The sequence below is a fragment of the Henckelia pumila genome, chromosome 2 (genome assembly GCF_033568475.1).
Source record: "Henckelia pumila isolate YLH828 chromosome 2, ASM3356847v2, whole genome shotgun sequence".
Taxonomy (NCBI): Eukaryota; Viridiplantae; Streptophyta; class Magnoliopsida; order Lamiales; family Gesneriaceae; genus Henckelia; species Henckelia pumila.
In genome coordinates, this window is record NC_133121.1 from 105,857,450 (window position 1) to 105,875,644 (window position 18,195).

The 18,195-nt window shown below is 34.2% G+C and overlaps 1 protein-coding gene across 1 annotated transcript in view; it reads right to left on the minus strand.

Annotated features, from left to right (window-relative positions):
* The window catches only part of LOC140880364 (leucine--tRNA ligase, cytoplasmic-like), a 39,031-nt gene extending 23,973 nt beyond the window's left edge, over positions 1-15,058 (minus strand). The window contains exon 1 of the mRNA XM_073284729.1: positions 14,922-15,058. The gene's annotated coding sequence lies outside the window, so the exon portion shown is untranslated. The remainder of the gene's footprint in view (positions 1-14,921) is intronic.
* Between the last annotated feature and the right edge of the window lie 3,137 nt (positions 15,059-18,195).

The window sequence follows — 18,195 nt, forward strand, 5'->3', positions numbered from 1 at the left end:
AGGGAAACAAGAAAAATGCTCTCCCTAGCATATGGTATCTAGACAGTGGATGTTCTAGACATATGACGGGGAACAAGGATCTTCTTCAATCAATCAAACCAAAGGAGAAGGGGACTGTCACCTTTGGAGACAACAACAAAGGAGTAATTGAAGGCATCGGCTCAATAGGTATATCTAATTCTTGTCTAATTGATGATGTACTCCTAGTGAAAGGACTTAAGCATAATCTACTAAGCATAAGTCAATTGTGCGATAGAGGTTATGAAGTCAAATTCACTCCCCAACACTGCACTGTATCATTTATTAGTGACAAATCCATAAATTTCAAAGGATATAGAAGTGAGAACGTTTACAAGGTCTCTTTAAATAATTTATCTTTATCAAATATAAAAAGCCTTGTATCCGTGAATGTTGATGACAACATTCTTTGGCATAGACGATTGGGTCATGTTGGTCCTAGTACCATCGAAAAACTTTTAAAACTTGACTTAGTCGTTGGTATGCCAAAACTTGATTTGAAACTTGATTCTGTTTGTGATGCGTGTCAATTTGGCAAACATACAAGGAAATATTTTAAAAGCAAAAATTTTATATCTACTTCTATGCCCCTTGAACTTCTTCACCTAGATCTATGTGGTCCCTCGAGGAACGCTAGCCTAGGAGGGAAGCTTTATGCATTTGTCATTGTAGATGATTTTTCACGTTACACGTGGACATTGTTTTTAGCTCAAAAAAATGATGCCTTTGAGTATTTTAAAACTTTTGCTAAACGAGTTGAGAATGAGAAAAATCTTTCAATAAAACAGATCCGTAGTGACCACAGAACTGAATTTCAAAATGAGAATTTTTCAAACTTTTGTATAGAAAAAGGCATCGGTCACAATTTTTCTTGTCCTAGGACTCCTCAACAAAACGGGGTCGTTGAGAGGAAAAATAGGACACTAGTAGAGATTGCAAGGACCATGTTATGTGAGCATTCTCTACCAAAATATTTTTGGGCTGAAGCAATGAACACTGCCTGTTACATCATCAATCGCGTATCAATAAGGCCAATTCTCAAGAAAACTCCATACGAGTTATGGAGGGAGATAAAGCCTAACATTTCATTCTTTCGGGCTTTTGGATCTAAGTGCTTCATTCACAACAATGGTAAGGACAACCTTGGCAAATTTGATGCCAAATCCGATAAAGGTATTTTTCTTGGGTATTCTACTACAAGTAAGGCTTATAGAGTATTCAATAAGCGCACCTTACTTGTTGAAGAATCAATGCATGTTATATTTGATGAATCTTTGTTAAATATTTCTCGCACTAACAATGATGATATAGAAATACTTGAATAAGAGATGGTTTCCTCAAGCTTAAATGATATAGATGCTACAGTTGAGGAAACACCACTTCCTAAGGAATGGACACATCACAAAGATCATCCTAAAGATCTGATAATTGGAAGTTCATCAAAGGGAGTATCTACTCGCTCTTCTCTCAATAATATTTGTAATCATCTTGCTTTTGTTTCTCATGTTGAGCCAAAATGTGTTGATGATGCTTTACTTGATGATTCCTGGATTATTGCTATGCAAGATGAGTTAAATGAATTTAAACGCAATGATGTTTGGATTCTTGTTCATAGGCCGCGTGATAGATCTATCATTGGTACTAAATGGGTGTTTAGGAATAAACTTGATGAGCATGGCACTATCACTAAAAATAAAGCTAGGCTTGTTGCTAAAGGATATAGTCAAGAAGAAGGCATAGATTATGATTAAACTTATGCGCCTGTTGCTAGACTAGAATCCATTCGCATGCTACTTGCTTTTGCTTGCTCTAGAAATTTTAAGTTATTTCAAATGGATGTTAAAAGTGCCTTTTTTAATGGTGAATTGAAAGAAGAGGTTTATATTGAGCAACCTGATGGCTTTGTTGATCTTTCTTTGCCTGATCATGTGTTTAGACTAAACAAAGCATTGTATGGTTTGAAACAAGCTCCTCGAGCTTGGTATGATAAACTGTCTACTTTCTTGCTTTCAAATGGTTTTTTAAGAGGAAAGATCGACATTACCTTATTTACCAAGAATGTCAAAAATGATCTTTTGATTGTGCAAATTTATGTTGATGATATAATTTTTGGTTCTACTGACGAAACTCTTTGTCAAGATTTCTCCAAGCTTATGCAGGAACACTTTGAGATGAGCATGATGGGGGAACTTAACTATTTCCTCGGATTGCAAATGAAACAGTGTAAAGATGGGTTCTTTGTGAACCAAAGCAAATACATTAAGGAGATTCTAAAGAAGTTTGGGATGGAGAACACAAAATCATCATCTACACCGATGAGCACAACAATCAGACTCGACAAGGATGAAAATGGTAAATCTGTAGATCAATCTTCCTTTCGTAGTATGATTGGCTCCTTACTATATGCTACTGCAAGTAGGCCAGACATTATGTTTAGTGTATGCCTGTGTGCACGATTTCAATCATGTCCAAAGGAATCACATTTGTTCGCCTTAAAACGCATTTTTAAATATATTTCAAATACTCCAAATCTCGACTTGTGGTATTCGAAAAATTCTTTCTTTGATTTAAAAGCTTACTGTGATGCCGACTTTGGTGGATATAAGGTGGACCGGAAAAGCACTAGTGGAACCTGTTTCTTTTTAGGAAACTGTTTGGTTTCTTGGTTTTCCAAAAAGCAAAACTGTGTTGCGTTATCAACGACCGAAGCCGAATATATGGCTGCCGGTAGTTGTTGTGCGCAAATTCTTTGGATGAAGCATCAATTGCTCGACTATGGCGTCTCTTTTTCAAAAATCCCTATTTTCTGTGGCAACACTAGCGCCATATGTCTTACAAAGAATCCGATTCAACATTCGCGCACCAAACATATTGACATTCGTCATCATTTTATTCGTGACCACATCGAACGAAATGAAGTTGAACTTCAATATGTTGACACTAAAAATCAAATTGCCGATATTTTTACAAAACCACTAGATGAAAATACTTTTATTCGTTTGCGTGGTGAACTTGGAATGATTGAATTGTAATCATTTGAAGACATAAATAAATTTAATGTCATATTAAGGGGGAGCTTAATATAAAATTCGAGCAAATTTAATGTTGGATAATACAAATTAATTGTATTTATTCAATATTAAACGCTCATATTTTGTTAATTATGTGAATTTATGTGTTGTATTTAGAAATCATATTTTCTTTTTTTTTTTTCATTTAATTTTCCAGCCTTTTTGATTATCACAAAAAGGGGGAGAATATAAATGGTTAACTAAGGGGGAGAATAATATGCTATAAAAAAGGGGGAGTTTTATTTATGCATAGTTTTATTCTTGCAATTATATTGTGCAAATTTAAATTGTTTATTTAATATTGTACTTTTATTTCCCCTATTTAACCAAGTTTTGTGATCATCAAAAAGGGGGAGATTGTTACGCCTTAAACGCATACAAATCTCGTGTTATGAGATTAATGTTTTTAATGCATTAACAAATCTCATATTATTATGTTTTGATGATTACAAAACTCGGTTAATTGTTACTAACCATTTAAAGTGAGACTTTGCAGATTAGATCATATTAACAATCAAATTCTTGGAAGTTACTTTGAAGTTGTAAAAGAAATGGACAAGGACAAGCCAATATTATAAAGCAGAAACTTGCAAAATTCACCGGGTACTTTTCAGTCATCCAAATCAGATCTCCAACAGTGAAAATCAAGATCAGGATGTTCTCAAGCTTCTCTCCAAATTTCATAGCAATCCAACGGCTGGATATGGAGATATGTTTTTTTTAACAAAGCTGCACAGTACTTACTTCTGCAAGGAATGAACTATGAAGACTCAACTTCAGAAAATACCTTGGAATGCTTCGGTTATTAAAATCCGATCTCCACCGATCACATGGATTTCCATGATGTTTTAAAGTCTGTATCCAAATTTCAAATCAATCCAACGGCTGGATATGGAGTTATGATTTTTGCAAATATGTTGAACAGTAGCTATTTCTGCAAGGAGCTAACTGCTGAAGTATCGGATTCAGAAGACTACTGGAATCGATGGAGGCATCCAAATCCAATCTCCACCAATCACTATCAATATCGGGATGTTACAAAGATTGTGTGTTAATTTCAGGCCAATCCAACGGATGGATTGTGAGATTCGAATTTTTGAAAATTAATGCTCAGAACAAAAGCGAGAACGTGTTTTTGCGACTTCCGAGATTTACTGGACGTGTTTGATTCTTTCAAATTCAATCTCCACCGTGCAGATTGAAGATTGAGATGTTTTCAAGCGACTGTCCAAATTTGAGCTCAATCCAACGGTTAGATTGAGAGATATGATTTTTCCACAAAATTTGCTCAGTGCTGGAAAAAGAAGGCAGCGGCGCCTACACTTTGTCTCTACTCCTTGGCTTCCCAATAAACGCTCCAAGCACACAAATTCAAATTCAAATCTTTGCCAACTATAAATAGAGGCTTGCCAAGACCATTTAGAGACATCCCAACTCATTTCTTCTCTCATTTGCAAGCAATATTCTCTCTACCAAAGTGCTCAATCAATATTTGAGAGTTATTTGTGAAAATAGTTTGTGAGTTGGTTGTGCTATTGTTGTAAACACTTAGTGTGAAACCAAGTGTATTGTGAGATTGTTGTAAACACTTGAGTATGAAGCCAAGTGTTTTTGTTGAGGCTATCCTTGGAGCCATTAAGGCCAAGTGTTCGAGTTGTATCGGCGCGGTGATCGTGTTGAGTTGTAAAGGCTATCCTTGGAGCCATCAAGGCCAAGTGTTCGAGTGCTAGTGGATCCTTGGTTAATCGTACTTAACCAAGAAGGGGAGACGTAGACGATTTATCTTCGAACTTCCATAAACAATTCCTATCTCTCTTTTACTGCTTTATTTACTTTACGCATTTATTTACCGCTTTATATTTGATTGCTTTACTAGTCTTCCGCTTGCGTTTAGTATAATCGCTTTAAATTGCTAAAGTTGTCAAAGAACCTAATCCACCCCCCCCCCCCCATTAGGTTCTAACAAACCTCAAGGAACTCTTTGGAGCTCAGTCAAGGTCGGAGAGGTATGCCACCGTCAGAGAGCTCATGACGAGCCGCATGCGAGATGGGACTTCGGTCCGTGAGCATGGGGTGCGCATGATTGGGCTCATTGAAAAGTTGGTAACACTCGACTTGACTTTGGAGCATGAACTTAGCGCGGACTTGTTGCTTCTATCACTTCCTTCATCATTTGACGGTTTTGTGATGAACTTCAATATGAACAAGATAGAGGCCACCCTTGAAGAGATGGTCAATATGCTTGTCACATATGAAGCCACACTAAAGAAGGATAAACCGGTACTCTTGGTTGGCTCCTCTTCTAACTCTAAGAAAGGACCAAGTGGAAAGGGTAAGAAGCGTTCTGCCCCGCCCAAGAAGATTGTACCAAATAAGAAGGGAAAGGCCAAGGCTTCAATTGGGATAAAAGATGAAAACGTTTGCCATTACTGCAAGAAACCCGGTCATTGGAAACGTAACTGCAAGGAATACCTCGAACAGTTGCGAACTGCAAAGGGTATGTTTTACATTGAAATAAATGTTTCGCTTAATACTTCTTCTTGGGTATTGGATACCGGATGTGGATCTCACATTTGCAATGATTTGCAGGTGATGACAAGAAGTCGTAAGCTAAAGATGGGTGAGACCCAGCTAAGGCTCGGGAATGGTTCTAGAGTCGAAGCCAAAGCTATATGAGACATTTATTTAGTTTTGCAGAACAATTTTAAGTTATTTTTGAGAGATGTTTTATATGTTCCGGATTTGGTCAAAAATATTATATCTATTTTTATGCTTGATAGAGATGGTTTTTCTTGCACTTTTGTGAATGAGATTTGCAATATTTACAAGAATGAATGTTTGATTGGAAATGGACAACTTGAAAACGATCTATATAGCTTAAAATTAAAAGACGTTCCAATTAATTATGTTGATAAACCGTAACAACAATTAAAAGGAAAAACGATAGTCAAAACCCGGCAAACCTTTGGCATGCTAGGCTAGGTCATATTTTTTCAAGGAGGATGAACAAGCTAGAGGGAGAGGGCATGTTTGATATGTCTGATATTAACTCTCTACCTACTTGTGAGTCCTGCCTAAAGGGAAAAATGACTAAATCTCCTTTCAAAGGGAAACCTGAGCGTGGTCAAAATCTGTTGGATTTGATCCATACAGATGTTTGCGGTCCATTTAGGATTGGTACTAAATGTGGCAACACCTACTTCATTACCTTTACCGATGATCATTCTAGGTATGGGTATTTATATTTAATGAAATATAAGTCTGAAGCATTTGAAAGGTTCAAATAATTCAAGGCTGAAGTAGAAAACAAACTAGGTAAAAGTATTAAGGCACTTCGATCGGATCGAGGTGGAGAATACTTAAGTACCGAGTTTTTGGACTATCTAAAAGAGAATGGGATTCTCTCTCAGTGGACTCCTCCGATGACACCTCAGCTGAATGGTGTTTCGGAGTGTCGCAATCGAACTTTGTTGGACATGGTTCGATCCATGATGAGCTTCACTGAGCTTCCACCTTTGTTTTGGGGCTACGCGCTTGAAATGGCGGTATTGTTGTTAAACAACGTCCATACTAAAGCAGTAGATAAAACACCATACGAGTTATGGAATGGCAAAGCTCCTAAGTATTCGTACTTGAGGATTTGGGGATGTCCTGCTTACGTGAAGCAGACAGTGGGAAATAAGTTGGATAGTCGATCCACCTTATGTTATTTTGTAGGGTATTCGAAGAATTCAATCAGATATTATTTCTATCATCCTGCTGAAACAAAAGTGTTTGTTTCAAGGAATGCCACCTTCTTGGAGAAGGAGTTCTTATTGGATAAAAAAGGCAAGATGATGGAACTCGAATAAATTCGAGAAGAACCCGAGATACAAAATAGCGATCCTACACCTCAAGAATCATCACAAGACACACCTATTACTAGGAGATCCGAGAGGACTTCCAGGCCTCCTATTAGATATGGTCTTCTTCTTGAAGGGGATCAAAGTGAACCCGACATTGTATGTGATCCAAGAAACTTCAAGGAAGCAATTTCTGATGCGGATTCGAATTTATGGCTTGAAGCTATGCAATCGGAAATAGACTCGATGCATTCTAACCAAGTTTGGTCTTTAGTAGATCCTCCCGATGGAATTGTTCCAATTGGGTGCAAATGGATCTACAAGAGAAAGCTTGGGCCTGATGGAAAGGTATTGACCTACAAGGCACGATTGGTGGCAAAAGGTTATACTCAAAGACAAGGAGTTGACTATGATGATACCTTTTCACCAGTCGCAATGTTCAAGTCCATAAGAATCCTTATTGCCATAGCAGCATGGTATGACTATGAGATATGACAAATGGATGTAAAGACTGCATTTCTTAATGGAAACATTAAGGAAGAGATCTATATGATGCAGCCTGAGGGATACACATCCATGGGAAGCGAGCATAAGGTATGCAAGCTTCAGAGATCAATCTATGGTCTCAAACAAGCATCAAGAAGTTGGAACCAGAAATTTGATGAAACGATAAAGGATTTTGGTTTTATCAAGAACCCGGAGGAACCATGCATGTACAAGAAAGTAGTTAAGAATGCGGTAACAGTCTTAGTACGTTATGTTGATGATATCCTACTCATGGGGAATGATGTAGGGATGTTGCAGTCAACAAAGATATGGTTATCAGGTAGATTCTCGATGAAGGATTTAGGTGATGCATCCTATATTCTAGGAATTCAGATCTATAGAGATAGATCTAAAAGAATGATAGGACTCACTCAATCAACCTACATCGACACCATATTGAAAATGTTTTCAATGGATGGGTCCAAGAGAGGACATCTACCTATGTGTTATGGAGTTTCTCTATCCAATTCTATGTGTTCCAAGACTGACGAAGAGATAGAGAAGATGACACACGTGCCATATGCGTCAGCCATAGGTAGTATCATGTATGGGATGATATCTACCAGACCGGATGTGGCCTATGCTCTGAGCGTCACGAGCAGATACCAAGCCAATCCCGGTCAAATGCATTGAAAAGTCGTGAAGGATATTCTTAAGTACTTGCGAAGGACTAAGAATTTATTCATGGTTTATGGAGGGAGAGAATTGAAGTTGGAAGGCTATACCGACTCTAGCTTCCAATGTGACGTGGATGACTCGAAATCAACCTCTGGATTTGTATTCATGCTCAATGGCAGTGCTGTCTCTTGGAAGAGTTCCAAGCAGGACACCACAGCGGATTCCACCACTGAGGCAGAATACATTGCAGCATCAGCTGCTGCTAAAGAGGCGGTTTGGATAAGGAAATTCATCCAAGAGTTGGGTGTAATTCCTGAAGCTGTTGGTCCAGTCCCGGTGTACTGTGACAACACGGGTGCCGTTGCTCAGGCAAAGGAACCATGGTCTCATCAGAAGTCCAAACACGTACTGAGGAAATACCACATCATCCGGGAGATCGTGGAAAGAGGAGACATCAGTGTCGAGAGAGTGGCCTCTACAGACAATATTGTTGATCCGCTTACTAAGCCCTTGCCAGGACCATTGTTTGACAAACATCGCGAAGCAATGGGATTGCGTAGTGTGACTAGTTGGCTTTAGGGCAAGTGGGAGATTGAAAGAGTGGGTGCCCGGTTAGCCAACTTGTGGCTAAGGGCTTTTGTGACTCTATGTATAAACAATCTTTTGTTTAATATAATTTACACTTTTGTAATGGCATTGACTTTATATTTCTTCATAATGTTATATTATGATATACTATTGTTGTTTTGATAAAGACCTTGAATATACTATAGTGTATGTAAGATGTGGTAGCACATGGGGATGACTATCATGAAACACATCTTATAGTCACTGTATATTCTAAACAGTTCCTAGTCAATTGAGCCGTCCGCAAATAAGGATAAGGATCGCTCGAGATTGAGACTAGCATTTGCGATGCCGAGTACTACGATTCATTGGTATGGAACATAGAGATGTTCAAAGCATGCAAATGGATATTCATATGATGAATGATCGAACTACCCTATTCGGACTTTCCAAGTGGTTATCACTTATCGAGTGGATAAAGTCCGCGGTTTTGGTTGTACACCATTAGTCCTTATTACTTGAAACATCATTGAGACTCTATATGCTAGTACTGTACTTTGACTCGTTTACCGACTCTATTGGGGTCATCAGGTGTCGGGATTGGGTACAGTTATGACACATATAGGAGTCGATTCTTTGTTGTCAAGGATTCACCACATACTCGCGAGTGTGGATATCCTATGCGATCTGAGGAGATATTATTGTGACGAATCTCTGGCCAGAGTACATGATGTGTTTTAGGTTACTTGGTGTTCCTAGTAACACATGCGATGTCACTAATAGATCTCCAAGATGTTATGCATAGTTATCGAATCTCGAACGACTCTCGATGCACCAATGGTTGTTGATTCGATCGGGATATTTGGTTGAAGGGACCGTACTGTACGCTAACCAAAATCTACTGGTTCTTGCAGGCACTATCAGTAATACCTAGGGAATCATGGGGCGATGTTGCTAGGCGCTCCTACCATGATTCGATGGGTAAGTCGGAAATTGTTGTTCCGAGTCACAAGGAGTTGTGAGCCCACGGCTAGCTGTATTCCTGAACCATTGAGGGTTACACAAGTAATGGATTACTAAAACCCCGTAGAGATAGTTAAATTTAAAGCGTTAAATTTAATGAAAGAGAAGTTGGACTTCTTAATTAAAAGGGAGTGGGATTTCTTAAAATGACATAGGGATGGGCATTTTTGGAAATCACTGAATTCGGATTCAGAAAAATTATCTTGACTTTAGAAGATGCAGAAATGGTTTCTGTGCACATTGGTGAAATCAGTTTATCAATCGGAGTCACGATGAATTTTATATTAATTTCTAGAACAACGGGCTTGGCTTGTTGGACTAAGTTATGGATTGTGGGCCCTAAGGGGTTAGAGTCATAATATAATTATAACTTAATCTAGTCTAGAAATTATCTATAAATATGTAAGCAGTGTTCGAAATTCAAAAGAGGAATTCAGTCTAGAAATTTTGAACACTACATATAATTTTCAAAAGGATTTTCAAAAATTCCTCTGTCCCTTTTGGAGAAAATTCGACTTGTGATTTTTGTGAAAAATTACAAATCGAATTAACAGATCATATCTGTTTATTCTCTACGTAAAACTTCTGATTGATTTCTAGTGCAGTCAATCAGAGGGTTTCTGTTTTTCATTCGTGGACCTAATTCCGGAGTTAGATCGTGATTGTCATCGGTTCCCGGGATTTACAAAAAGAGCAGATTAAATTCTATTGGAGTCCACAATCAAGCCTTTGCTTGACGAGGTAAAAATTTAACTGTGTTTTATTTTTACTTGAACAAATTTAATTGTAAAAGTTTTGATACCCATATATGGAATCGTTCCATATAATAAAATAAAAATTTTAAACTTCCGCTGCACCGGGTATCAATTCTTAATTGATCTGAACACGTTTTCCAACATTGATATGATTATATATTGAGTTGATTCTATGCCAAGGTTGCGGTTAACCTTATTTGCGAGTCGTTTACGAACTCGTTAGATGGATATTCATGTCAAGATCGGTTACGAATCTTGATGGCAATGAAGTGATAAGAATCAATTCTTGAGATAAGCGCGCTATATAAATTGAGTCTTGATTTGAAGTTTGAGTCGATATATGCGTTATTTTTACTCTATTCTTGAGTTGATATGTTTAGAGTTGATATGAATTTATTTAACGCATTTATATGTCGATTATACTGAGAATGATTTCTCACCGGAGTTTATCCAGCTGTTGCTTTGTTTTGTATGTGTGCATTGCAACAGGTGGGGCAGGAGCTTGGTTGAGAGAACATTAGTGGACTCGGGTTAAGTTGAAGAATGGTAGTTAAATAGCATTGAACTTGACATTCAAATCTTGTTTAGAAGCTCACTTTTGAGAGTTAGTGTAGCTTGTTGATTTATGTCTTTTATGCTATTTATCGGATGTATTAAATTGTATGATTTGTTGATAGGAACTTGGTATATTAATGTATGCATGTTCTCAGATTTTATAACATGCTTAGAATTGATTTGGATGAGAATATATACCTTGTACTAAAGTTTTGACAGCAATAGATCAGCAGCAGAATTAGAGCAAAAGATGGCTCGCTCGATCGGGTAAAAGTTACCGATCGAGCGAGGCCTGTTTTTCATGGGCAGAGAATTCGATTTTTATTGCTCGCTCGATCAATAGCTTTTGCCCGATCGAGCGAGGCCATTTGTGCTGCAGACCCGAGACTTTTGTTTTGATGCTCGCTCGATCGGATGACTTTAACCGATCGAGCGAGGCTTGTGTTTTTTTTTAAAAAAAAAAAAATTCTGCTCTTGATTTATTATTCTTTAATTGTTTGATTAATTGTTTAATTAATCATTAGCTGACCTAAAATGAGATTAGCAACCCGAGGTCCCCACAATATAATTTCTACCAAAAATCCAAATCTCAAGTTTCAAATTTAGTGTTTACTAAACTCTCCATTCAACTTATTTAGTGATCTATCAATTAAAATTATATAATTACAGGAACTGGTTGAAACAAAAATTCATATTGCTCTTGACAACACAATCAAGGGAGAGCATGTGTTTCTTTTCAAGATGGATCAAGAAATTCATAAACAGAAAAAGACCATGTCTATAGTAGTGGAAAGGTTCCAAAAGCCGCTGTCAGAAATCTTCGACACAAAAATATCTAAAACCAAAGAGGCGCAAACCAGTTGCAAGGATCGCAAAAGGAAAAAAAGAGAGAGATTTATTGAAAACTACAAATAAGCAAGATGATGTGAAAGAATCAAAAGAACCAAGATATAAAACCATTGACATCGAAAATGACAATAACATAGTTATATTTACTCAAAGAAGAAGACGACTATTGAATCAAAGAAATGAAACAAGAGTTAAAGTTATTAATATGCAAAAAGAAAATTATTGATTAGTTAAATTATTGGCATGTGTAGTATTATTTTAATAGTTCTTTCTGAATAAACCTATTTTAAATAAATGAATGATTATTTCCAAATATATTTTGACATTAGTGGTATTAATGAATTATTTTTTTAAAAAAAAATATATTTTCGTCGCATTTCTTTCATATATTTTTCACGTGCAACGCACATGCTTTTTTTCTAGTTTAAAAAATATCCATTTTACCCCACTTTAAAACTTTTCCTTTCCTCTTTATTTTTTTTTGTTGGGTTTCTTTCGCACCTAACGATATATTCAAATCAAATCAACTATCAAACGATTTAATTCATATTTGATATTATATATTTCGGTTGTCTTTCTATCGCTCTCAGTTAATTTTTTAACTTATTTTACACTAATTAAAATTTTTTTTTTCATCCATTAAATTATACAATTATATGATAAATATTTCAATAACATAAATTTAATGATAAACATTTATAAATTTAGTGAACAATCAAAAAATATTATTTTAGTCATATTTCAAATTATATCCTTCAGTCGCTCTCTGTCGCATTTTAACTCATTTTTATACATATTTATATTTATTTTTTCGTTTATACAAAGTATACAATAATATGGTGAATAGCTCGAAAGTAAAATTACTTTAGCGGTATATGGTTATAAATTTAGTTATTCATCAAACAACACGGTTTAAGTCATATTTCATATTATATGCTTCGGTCGCACTCGGTTGCTTTTTTTACCTTATTTTACATTAATTTAATTTTTTTCTCGTCCGTTAAAATTATACAATAATAAGGTAAATTTTCCAAAAACATAAATTTAGTGATAAATAGTTATAAATTTAAGTTACGTCTACTATGAATATTCTATTATAAACATAGATTAGATTGTAATAATAATCTTATCAATTTTATGTTTACTTTTTTTAGGATCAATATTAACTCATAACACACATTCATATTTACCTAATTTAAACATTAAAAACAATGATGATTTATCACAAACAAAAATTGTGATAAATAATTATTTTTAACTAATTGTCTTTCCAATTGAGAAAAGTTATATTAATACACTTACTCCTCAAAAAATAATATACGAAATGCATCGAATTTTCTGTGTTGTTGCACCAACAATATTAAGTGTGATAAAACATTTTTTAACTAATTGTCTTTTCAATTGAGAAAATTATATTAATACACATATTTCTCAAAAAAAATAATATACGAAATGTGCGAATCGAATTTTTTGTGTTGTTGCACCAACAATATTCCCATTATGTCCTCTAATGATAGCTCCATGGAATGTTTTTGGGTAAACTCGGAGTTTTATTGCATGGCTTATTGTTATGTAAAAGATTCAATATTTATAAGGTTGGGGTGTTTTCTGATTAAGTGTCTGTTGTTCAAACAATGTCTTCATCTTCAGAATTTTTTGGGCCGGATAGGGCTGTAATTGATCAAATTAAAGGCTTGCTACTGGATGCTAGATTTAATGGAGTTTTTCAAGTAAGAAGACAAGTTATTTCTGCAGCACACCAGCTCATTGTTATAAACCGGCACCTTCACGCGCATTCCGTAAGATTCTAAAGCGTGGTGCAAAGTAAAGGTTGCATGATTCTAGAAGTCTCTACAATATTCATGATATAGGCTTATGTATAACTCTCTAAAATACACTTGTATATAAGTGACTTAGATAGAAACTTGTAGAAAAAAGACTATAGATTTATGTAGATGGAAGAATCTAAAATCGTGTAGATTATAGGAAGCTCAACTATAAAAGGGTGTAATCCCTCATTTGTAAACTGCCAAGTTTGAAAGCAATACAAAACATTCTTCAACCTCTCTAGTGTTCTTACACTTGCACACACTTGCGCAACAAAGGCTACTTACTGCTTTGCTAATACTCACAAGGGTCGAAGTCGAGGGGCAAAGATCGCACGTGATCTTAGAAGGGCTAAGTCCGTGACAAGTTGCATCAGAGACTGGTTGGGTTCAGTTCATCGCAAGTTATCATGGCAGGGCAAGATGCTGGTTCATTCGGTACGACGAAAGACGGTGGAAGGGATACCGCGCCTAACCAAGACAAGAAACGTCGGGATGCTAGCAAGACTCGCGGGGAAGGAACTTGGGAGCAAGTTATGGCGGAAGTATCCGAACAGGTTGAGAAGTCCGTACATACTTTGGAGACATTGGAGGGCCATGTATTGTCGGAACTTGAATCGGTAAAGAAGGATATTCAAGGGTTCCATGAAGCAATCGTAGCATGGGACGATTGCATCGCTCGACTTGAGGAGATGGTGGAATCCCTCCAAGTTTGCAACGAGGGGATGCACGAGGACGTGATGCTATGCAAACGAATTGCTGCCACCGATGGAGGAAGTCAATCTGTTAAAGCTCCTAACTTTTTGTGGCAAATGGAGGTCTACTTTGAAGGTCTCAACATGCGAGATGAAACAACTAAGGTATGTACCGCTACTTTGTATCTTACTGATACTGCGATGTTGTGGTGGCGTCTTAAGCATGCGGACATAGAAAATGGGTTGTGCCTAGTCGATACATGGGAAGAGTTCAAGGAACTCAAGCGCCACTTCTATCCTGAGAATGTGGTATATAAGGCTCGTAGGAGCTAAGAGAGCTGAAACATCGGACAACCATCCCTGAATATGTCAAAGAATTTACTACTCTCGTTCTTCAAATTCCAAAGATAGATGAGAAGAGAAAAAAAAAAGCATCAAATTGATAAAATATGGAAAAACGTAGAATACTTTAGGCACAAATATAATTTCACTACACACAAACATAAAAGAGCTTCAGTATCACTACACGAAAACATGAAAGAATAACAAAACATACCCCGATTTAACGGAATTTCGAATCAGAATTGCGGAGAAAATGTTGCATCGATTAGTGCTTCTCAGTAAAATATGAGCCGCCACGCTTAGAAGTAACAAGATAAGATTCAATGCAAAGCTTAGACTAGGTTTTTGCTTTGTTTTTTGTTTTTTTTTTTTTGAGTGGTTGACTTTTTAGGCTAGGATTTACGCAGAGGAATTGGGGGTAGAATAAAAAGAGGGCTAGTGACCGTAAATCAGTATGTAAAGTTTGTAATCGTATCCAGGATATTATTAGCACTTTGCAAATGTAAATTTAAAAAATATCCATTTTACTCACTTTAAAACTTTTCCTTTCCTCTCAGGAAAAAAAAAACTTTTTCTTTTATTTTTATTTTTATTTTTAGTTTTTCTGTTGGGTTTATTTTGCACCTAACGCTATAATCAAATCAAATCAAATCAACTATCAAATGATTTAATTCATATTTGATAATATATATCTCGGTTGTTTTTCTATCGCTCTCAGTTACTTTTTTTAACTTATTTTACACTAATTTTAAAAAAAAAAATTCATCCATTAAATTATACAATTATATGGTAAATATTCCAATAACATAAATTTAATGATAAACATTTATAAATTTAGTGAACAATCAAACAATATTATTTTAGTCATATTTCAAATTATATCCTTCAGTAGTTCTCTATCGCATTTTAACTCATTTTTTATACATATTTATATTTCTTTTCTCGTTTATACAAAGTATACAATAATATGGTGAATAGTTCGAAAGTAAAATTACTTTATCGGTATAAGGTTATAAATTTAGTTATTTATCAAACAACGCGATTTAAATCATATTTCATATTATATGCTTCGGTCGCACTCGATTGCTTTTTTAACTTATTTTACATTAATTTAATTTTTTTATCGTTCGTTAAAATTATACAATAATAAGGTAAATTTTCCAAAAACATAATTTAATGATAAATAGTTATAAATTTAAGTTACGTCTACTATGAATATTCTATGATAAATATAGATTGAATTGTAATAATAATCTTATCAATTTCATGTTTACTTTTTTTAGGGTCCATATTAACTCATAACACACATTCATATTTACCTAATTTAAACATTAAAAACCTTGATGATTTATCACGAACAAAAAGTGTGATAAATAATCATTTTTGACTTTCCAATTGAGAAAATTTATATTAATACACTTACTTCTCAAAAAATAATATACGAAATGCATCGAATTTTTTGTGTTGTTGCACCAACAATATTAAGTGTGATAAATACATTTTCAACTCATTGTCTTTCCAATTGAGAAAAGTTATATTAATACACATACTTCTAAAAAAATAATATACGAAATGCATCAAATTTTCTATGTTGTTCAAATTAACAGTGTCTTCATCTTCAGAATTTTTTGTGCCGGATGGGGCTGTAATTGATCAAATTAAAGGCTTGTTGCTGGATGCTAGATTTAATGGAGTTTTTCGTATAAGAAGATAAGCTATTTCTGTTGCACACCAGCACATGCTCTGGCGAAATTCGTTAGCTCTAGTTCTCAATCCGTGGAATGGATTGATGTGTGAAAATTCTTTTTTTATCACAAGAAGTTGTATCCGCGGATATTATGGATTAATGCAGCGGTTTTACCTTTTAAAAAAATTTATAAAACATGAATAAAAATTCAAATACTTTAAGATATATTTTAATACATTTTATTTTATTTTTATTTTAATATATGAAAATTCCATATAAAAAGTTATGAAACATGAATAAAAATTCTAATAATTTAAGATATGATTAATAAATTTTATTGGATTTATATTTATTCATGGAATTTTTTTTTACTCAATTTATTATTTTTGTTTAAAAATAATAATATTTACACAATAATTTTAACAAATTAAAATCATAATCTCAATTTTATAAATACAAACTAAAAAATAAGATTATATATTATAAAAGATAAAATTGTAACTCGTCACTAAATCATAATTTCAAAGTGAACATGTTATTACTTATCCACCATTATTCAATTAATATGCTATAAAACTAGTTTAATAGTTTCAATATTATTTTTCTATATATAATCAATTCTATTAAATAAACACGGTCTTAGTGAATAATCAAACAACATGATTCAAAACATATTTCATATATCCTTCAGTCACTCCCAAATGCATTTTAGCTCATTTTACACTACTTAAATTTTCGTTTTGTATCCATACAAAATATACAATAATATGGTAAATATTTCTGAGAGCATAAATTTAGTATCAAGTAGTTATAAAAAAATGTAGTGAATAATCAAAGAACATAATTTAAGTCATATTTATATACTTCGGTCGCTCTCAGTCGCATTTTTTAACTTGTTTTAAAATATTTTTAAAAAAATTTCTCATTCATTAAATTATACCATAATATGGTAAATATTCCAAGAATATAAATTTAGTAGTAAATAATTATAAATTTAGTGAAGAACCAAACAATGTATTAAGTCATATTTCATACGATATCATTATTCCTTAAGTCGCATTTTAGCTCATTTTTACACTAATTTAAATTTTTTTCTCATCCATACAAAATATACAATAATACGGAAAATATTGTGATAGCTTAACTTTAGCATTAAATAATTATAAATTCAGTGAATCATCAAAAAACACGATTTAATTCATATTTCACAATATATACTTCAGTCACTCCCAGTCGTTTTTTTTCTATGTTATTTTACACTAGTTTTAAATTTTTCTTTATCGTCCATTAAAATCATACAATAATTAATACGAAAAATATTCCTCAAACATAAATTTCGTTGTAATAGTTATAAATTTAGTAAACAATCAAATAATACAATTTAAGTCATATTTTCACACTATATTCTTATGTCCTTCTCAATTACCTTTTATACTATATCTCTCAGGTTGTCGTTCGGTCACTTCTCATCATTCTTAGTCATTCGTTGATTTATTTTACACTAATTTTATATTCTATATCCTCTCATCAGTAAAAGTATATAATATAAATAGTAAATAGTCTTAAAACATGAATTTTTTCACCTTTTATACTACATGACTCAGTCAACATTTAATCTCTCTCACGTTTATTTTGCACTACTTTTACATTTTATACTCTCTCATCAATTAAAATATGGCATGTTTGGTTTGATGTATTATTAATCTATGTATAACTTATTCCAATTAATTTCGCTTTATTTTTGTCATATTATTTATATATTTATTAATTAATAATTTTATATCAATTAAATCAAATAAAT